At 41.6% G+C, this 7,896-nt stretch overlaps 1 protein-coding gene across 1 annotated transcript in view; it reads left to right on the plus strand.

The window, feature by feature from the left end:
• Positions 1-7,896, plus strand: part of UBXN6 (UBX domain protein 6) — a 1,665,022-nt gene that overhangs the window by 1,525,052 nt on the left and 132,074 nt on the right. The window lies entirely within an intron of this gene.

Below are 7,896 nucleotides of genomic sequence, written 5' to 3' on the forward strand. Positions count from 1 at the left end.
GTCCACAAAAATGCAAATTCAGGCTACAAGAAGTCATTTATGTTAGTCATTTATTTACCAGTTCAGGCCTACGATCAGGCAGTCAGATAACTGTCAGCTGTTCTCGAGATGCCAGCTCCAGAAAGTGTTCAGGCTCTGCAACGTTTTCTTGGCATGGTCAACTACCTAGGCAAGTTCATTCCAGACTTGAGTCAACTATCAGCACCACTGAGTGAGCGAACATGCAAAGATATATCCTGGTCGTGGTTAGAACAGCACCAGAGAGCATTTGATGTCCTGAAACAGAGAATTGCCAGTCCACCTACTCTCAGATACTACGACATCCACAACCAAGTTACTCTTTCATGTGATGCTTTGAAATTTGATCTTGGTGCAATCATTCTACAAGAGGGTCAACCTGTTGCCTTTGCATCTAGAACTCATACGCAAACTGAAATGCAGTGTGCTCAGACAAAGAACTCTTGGCAATTGTATTTGCATATTCCAAGTTCCATGATTATGTTTGTGGTAGACCTATCCAGATTGAAACAGACCACTAACTTATCACAGTTTTGAAAAAGCCTATGCATACAGTTTCAGCCAGATTGCAATACATGATGCTGAGATTGCAAAAGTATCTTTCCAGTTTTGTCTGCAAGAAAGGCAAATTTCTTTACCTTGCTGATACATTATCCAGATCGCCCAGAAACCCCATTTAACAGCATGAGAATGAGAACCTTGATTTTAAAGTCATAGAAGTGAGAAATATTTCTTACACACGTCTAGATGAGCTTAGAGATCATACAGATCCAGTTTTACAGAAGCTCAACCACTTCCTCAAGCAGGATGGCCATCAAAGCAATCTAGCTTATCTCAAAATGTGCAGCCTTATTTTCCATACAGAGATGAGATTTTGTCAGACAATGGTATCGTCATGAAAGGTCCAAATGTTATTGTTCCAAAGTCCTTGCAACATGAGTACATTAGTATCTTGCATCATGGTCACCCAGGAGCAGACTCTACCAAAAGAAGAGTGAGAGGACTTGTATTTTGGCCTTTTATGTCACAAGATATTGAGAGAGCACTTTCATCTTGTTCAGTATGAAACAGTACTAAGTCACATCAACAGACAGAACCACTTCAGCTAAACCAGATTCCTGAACTACCTTGGTTAACAGTACCAACTGACATTTTTGAATGGAATGGTCAACATTATTTGGTGTTAGTAGACTGTTTTTTTTATAATTGGTTCAAGACTGACCTACTTCTTAATCTAGCATCCAGTACTGTCATTACTAAGATGAAGCGTCATTTTGCAGTCCATGGTAGTCCGCACAGTTATCTCTGACAATGGCACACAGTTTATAAGCCAACAGCTCAAAAGATTTGCTGAAGAATAGGTCTTTACTCATGTCATGAGTAGCCCAGAGTACCTGCAGTCAAATGGTTTGGCAGAACGTGCAGTTCAAAGTGCAAAGCAGTTAATAGAGAAGTCAAAATGAGACAATAGTGATGTTTTCCTGAATCTCTTGAATCTCAGAAACATTCCTTGTGATAAACATCTTGGTTCACCTTCAGAGACTTCTGTCGAGACAAACCAAAACCACATTACCAATCAGTAGTCAATTGTTGGTTCCATGTGTCAAGAACAACAGGTCAATGAAAACAAATTTGTTGAAGAAGCGTTTAACCCAGAAGTCCTATTATAAGACCAGCAAACTGCTCAATCCATTACAAAAAGAAGTAGTAAGGATGCAAACGTCCAGAGGGTATGATCGGATTGGAGTCGTGAAGAACATCTGCCCAGAGTTGAGTCGCAGATTGTGGAATCACATGGAGTTCAGTGTAGGTAGAATCGGAAACATTCCATACCTGTGTCCAAGCCTATACCACAGCATATAGCCTGTGAGAAAGACTCTTTATCTCAGAGTGAGTTGTTCAGTGCTCCAGTTCCAGGAGAAGTTCCAGAGAATATTCCCATTCCTGTGATGAATCCCGAAGTTCCTGATATGAGTTGTTCACTGAAGGCTGTCCCTGTTGCTAAACCCAGTCCTGATTGTTATGTTACAAGATCTGGTCACATCTCCAGACCATGTTGTAGATACATGGCAACTTGGACGTGAACATTGTGTTTGTTTCTGATGTCTATATTAATGCATGTCTAATAATTGCAATGTCGTTTTCATTTAAGGGGAATATTTTTAAGAGGGAGGATGTAGATCAGTGTGTGTGTGTGTGTGTGTGTGTGTGTGTGTGTGTGTGTGTGTGTGTGTGTGTGTGTGTGTGTGTGTGTATCTCTTTAAGAAGCTGTCCAAGGGCTTGCACACGTATAACTAGTGAGCACATGCGAGCCTGACTGTCATTTTGTAGTAAGCTGTTGAGATGTAAGCATGTATGTATGTAAGACACTCTTAACCAGTTTGTTTATATTTATGATGTTGCTATCCATCCTGATGTGTTTCTTCGGTACAACGCATCTAAATGAACTATGCCACCTGCTTGTCATCTGTATTAGAGGAACGAACGTCATAGACTCTTAAGCTGAGCAGTTTGTGAAGAGCAGCGCTGTACAGAAGATCCCCGGAAAAAGGACTCCTCAAAGACTGTAAGCCTACCTTTGCCTTGCTGTTCTGTTTTAGATTAGATCAGGGACAGTATTCTCTAGTTAGATTGGGAAAGTTTAGTTATTTAGATAGCTTTTCTAAAATTATGGATTTCGATCCTACAGTTTACTTTTATATCTCTGGTGATTGAATCCTGGTGTTTTTTGAAAGTTATTGATTTACATTCTTGTAATCATTTTACTTATTACTAAATTTTTATATCATTACTTTACGTTGTGGCTTGGGTAGTCAATGTGTTCTTTAGAGATTAGAGAGTGCTTATATCTGTTTGATAGTCCCAAGGTCTCCTCGAATGCCTGGCTGCTTCTGGTCGCTGCTATCATTTATTTTTATATTTAATTATTAATAATTGATCACCCTTTGAAGGGCATGTAGACCTCCCTGACTCTGTTGGCAGAGTTTACCATTTGTATTGGTGAGGGGACACAGCTGGAAATCTGTGTCAGGTTTCCCATAAGTGTTTTTGTGTATGTGAGATTTAAATTTATTTTGAGTGTGAGTGAGTCAGAGGTCTTAAACTGGAACACATTTCTGTAAATTGTATGATAAGGGATTACATTTGGGCTGGACAGAGGTCTGTAGTCCAGTCCCAGGAAAATAGAGGGTGTTCCTATTGTGCTATTAAATTGTGGAATTTTACTCTTGTGTGCTTTGGTGTTTTCCGTGATGCTCCCACACTGGAGTCAGTGGTGAGGATTAAAGCTCCTTAGTTACTGACCGGGGTTTTAAGTGGAGGATGTCACATTATTGTTGGCAGTCCAGCGGGATATTAGCCGGACATCACACACCTTAAGATCTAATCCACCTAAAACTACTAGCTCAGAGTTCATTGATTTCCAACATACTAACTTCATCAGATTCTATGATGAAGTTTCATAGGTTCATAGGTTGATACTAGGCTATCTGCCCTAGGGCATTTATAAGCCTAGCCAGAGTGTGTTTGGCTTTCGCCACCCTTTTAGATTAGTTGACTGTGCCTCTGTATAGTAGGTCACAGAAGGTAGCCCTTTTAAGGTTAGTTTACTGTACCTCTGTCAAGCAGGGACACAGAAGAGATCCCGGGGGTAAACTTACGATCTCCCATCCACTCATCAAGATTTCTCTTGAAGAGAGTCAGTGAGGGGCTCTGCCTAACATGTATTGGGATTTTGTTCCAGAGTGAGGGGAGCCTCTGGAATATGAATCTGTCCCTCCAGCATGTCCTATTTATTTCTGTGCTGAGGTTCAAGTCCCTGGAGCATGTAGCTCTAAGGGATTTGGATTTCCTGAGGTGAAGCATGTCCATTAATTCTGGGTTGGACATGGCTTTATATGTCAGACACAGATCGCCTCTGAGTAGGCGGTACGCAACTGAGTAGAGCTGGAGTTTCTTTAGCCGAACTGCATAGGGCATCTGTTTGAGCCCCTTGATCCTCTTGGTGAGGTATGTTTGGGGTCTTTCCAGTTGCTGCAGGTGTCAGGTAAGGTACATCCCAAATGGGGCACTGTATTCAATTATGGGCCTGATAAGTGATGAATAGAGGGGCACAATGACCTCTCTTGATCTAGATGTGAACCCTTTCGTGATAAGGTGGGCTATATAGAAGGTCTTTCTAACCACTTTGGCAACGTGATTGTCAAAGGAGAGATTGCTATCCCCAAGTCCCTAATTACGTCTTCCATACTTAATGGATTATCACCTATGTGGTAATTTGTGGGCACTTTGTTTTTCCCAAAGGGGATGACTATGCACTTTTTGGCATTTAGCTTTAGGCCATGGCTCTGGCACCAGTTATCCATCTCTGTGAGACCCTTTTGGAGGATGCTTGTGTCAGCCAGAGAGTCGATTATGGCACCCAGTTTGCAGTCATCTGCGAACTTGGTCAGCCATAGTCCACCCGTGTTTGCCTGTACATCGGAGAAATATATATACCGAACAAGAGAGGTCCCAGGACTGAGCCTTGTGGGACGCCACTTGTAACTGGTTTAGAGTCTGACATGGCACCTGCTATTCTGACCATGTGGGTTCTATCCCTGAGCCAGTTTGCAACCCATCTTGTGACATAGGGGTTGATATTTAAGCTGGTGAGCTTATTTATGATGCCCGAGTAGGGTATTGTGTCGAAGGCTTTTGCGAGGTCCAGGTAGGCTGTGTGGGACTACCTTCCCTTCATCTATGGCTTTGGTTTCAAAGATGTCGACCAGGTTCAAGAGGCAAGATCTGCCCTTAACAAAGCCGAATTGGGTAGGATCCAGTGTCTGGAGGTTCCCAATGTCTTTGTTTATGATTTCCATGATGATACGCTCCATAGCTTTGCAGACCAGACTAGTCAGGCTTATAGGGCGATAGTTTCCGGGGTCTGTTGTGGCACCACCTTTGTGGAGTGGGACCACTGTTGCTGTACGCCATTCCTTGGATACATATCCTGTAGTAAGGCTGAGATTGAACAGTGACTTTATATGAGGGTTTAGTTCTTCTTGGAGCTCTTGTAAGACGCAGCCCGGGACACCGTCTGGTCCCATTAATGCTGTGTTTTTTGCTTTGGAGAGGGCAGCTCTCACCTGTGCATCTGTGATCTCAGGAAGGCTACACTCTGTTGGGATAGACATTTGCTCTTTTGGGGAAGGGGGTTTGCACTGATCCTTTCTGCCAGGATGTTGGCAATGTCTGTGGGTTCAGTGTATTTTTTGTCATTTTGCACTAACTCAGAGCATATCTGGGAGTTGCCTCCCAGGTTTCTGACATAACTAAAGAAGGCCTTGTGATTATCTTTAGTGTCTTGTGCAATTTTTCTTTCGAAGCTGGCCTTAGATGATTTTATGAGGGATCGTAGTTTCTTGCTAGTACTGATCAGAGACGCCTTCCCATTTTGGGATTTTGCTCTATCATGTAGTAGCTTTCTCCTTCTGTTGTATAGCTTATTTATGGCCCGGGTCCACCAGACAGGTCTCCTGCCTTTGGAGGAGTGAGTCTTGGTTTTATTTGGGATAGCATGCTCCATGCATTCCTGTAGGTGTCCATAGAATGCTTTTGTAAAGGATTCTGCATTTTGAGCCGTATTTTCCACTGGCCTGGGGGCTTTGAAGGATTCCACCTCGGTTTTGAGAAGTGTGAAGTTTGCTTTTGAGAAGTTCTTCACCGTGGTTTCCTTGGCTGGGGGTGGGGATGGAATATGGATGTCCAGTGAGATTAGTTTATGGTCTGATCTTACCAATGAGTGGTATACCTCTGGTGTGGAACATAGAGACCCCAAGTTGGTGATGACCAGATCCAATATGTTTTCCCCTCTTGTGGGAGTGGTGACCAGTTGTTCCATAGCATTTGAGTTTATAAATTCTAGGAACCGTTGGGCGAGGGTGTTTGGGCTTGAGTAGTTTTCCCAATCAATGTTTGGGTACTTGAAGTCACCCAATATAATGGTGTTTGGAGAGACCTTCATATTCTCCAGTGTTCTCAGGAAAGCCGAGTGAGGTTCTTGTGTTTGGGAGGGTGGTCTGTAGCAGGTCTACAAACTGAAAGGCAGTTTTGCCCACTGTTAGTTGCACATGGATGGTCTCCGATGCTTCGTGCAGTGCCACTAACCTGGAGGTGTGGGTATCTTTGATAAATATGGATACTCCCCCTCCTTTTGTGGTTCGGTCCGAGTTTTAGTGCCAAAAAGCATGGTATGAAGTATAACCTGTTAGTCCTGGGGTGCTCTCGGGAGCCTTGAACCAGGTTTCTGTTACTGCACAGATATCGATATTCTCCATACCGAGGAGAGTCTTGAGTGCGTGCATCTTGAGGTTTAGACTTCTGGCGTTGAGCAGCATTACCCCTAGTTTTTTTTTTTTCTTTGTGTTGTCTATGGAGGTGGGTTTGTCTTTTGAGCCTTGCCTAAAAAAGGCACTATGGGGGAGGCAAGAGCCTTTGCCAGTATTCGAAAACCCAGGGGTGGCAGGTGCAAGCCGTTCCTAGCAAAGCAACTTGGGTCAAGTACATTTAACCCCCCGGTCCATCTTGTTTTAAATGTATTTTCAGAATTGGTGGAAAGAGAGAGAAGGGAAATGCAAGGGAAGACGCACAAAACTGGCTTTAATCATTTAGTACAAGAGGAACTAGAGGTGATTGACCTGTTGAAAAAAGATGGTTGTAGGATTATGAAGCCGGATAAGGGAGGAGGGATTGTTTTAATGTATGAAGTTGACTATGATGCTCATTTACATGAAATGTTGCAGGACTCTGAGCAATATGAAATTGTATCTAAGAATGAAATTAATATCGCTTATTCTAAGATTAGCTTTCTTTTGTTTGATCATTTATTGCAGGGGGTAATAAATGAGAAGCTTTATCATTTTCTCTTAGTAGACAAGCCTAGGGTTCCGGTCATCTTTGGAATTCCAAAGACACATAAAGGATTGGATCCCCTTAAATTTAGACTGATTGTGGCTGGTGCGGGAGGCATTACGGAACCTTTAGCTAAATTCATTGATATGAAACTCAAAAAATATGTATCAACCATTGAACATATCTGCAAAGATTCTTGGGATTGTTTGAGAAGTATAAATCAAGCTTGGTTTAACGCAAATATGTATATGGTAACTATAGATATAGTAGAATTATTCCCCAGCATCCCACACTGTATAGGACTGGAATGGTTAGGAGAAATTTTGATCACTGAATCAGGTCTTGATAGTAGAACAATTAATTTAGTGATGGAATTCATGGAAACAATATTGGATAACAATTTTATTTTATTCAATGGTGAATTTTGTAGACAAAGAAAGGGTGTGGCTATGGGGAGTCCTTGTGCTACAATGTATGCTAATCTGATATTATACCACTGGGAGCGGAAGTTTGTATTACTGACTCCCTGGAATAAGTTCATAAAATTTTACAGACGTTTTTTAGATGACATATGTATTTTATGGGAAGGCACTGAAGATGATTTTAAGGAATTTATGGAATACATTAATGCTAGCACAGATTTTCTGAAATTTACCTCCTCCATTGATTTAAATGAATTAAACTATTTGGACATTACCCTGTCAAAGGATTACACAAATTTCAGATTCCATTCAAGAATATATAGGAAGCCAACTTTTTCTAACTCTTACTTACATTTTAGTAGTAGGCATCCTTTTTGTCAAAAAAAGGCTATTATCAAGGAGCAGCTCATCAGAGCTTCAAGAATATGTAGCTCATTGGAAAGTTTTAGCCTAGAAACTGAGACTAGTAAACAATTATTTTTAGAGAAAAACTATCCTGAACCTTTGATTGATGCTACCATTCATGACATTTTTAAAAATAGGGCGGATAAATATCCACCATTAT

The sequence above is a fragment of the Protopterus annectens genome, chromosome 13.part0 (assembly GCF_019279795.1).
Source record: "Protopterus annectens isolate FY-2018-M chromosome 13.part0, PAN1.0, whole genome shotgun sequence".
In the NCBI taxonomy this organism is placed as follows: domain Eukaryota; kingdom Metazoa; phylum Chordata; order Ceratodontiformes; family Protopteridae; genus Protopterus; species Protopterus annectens.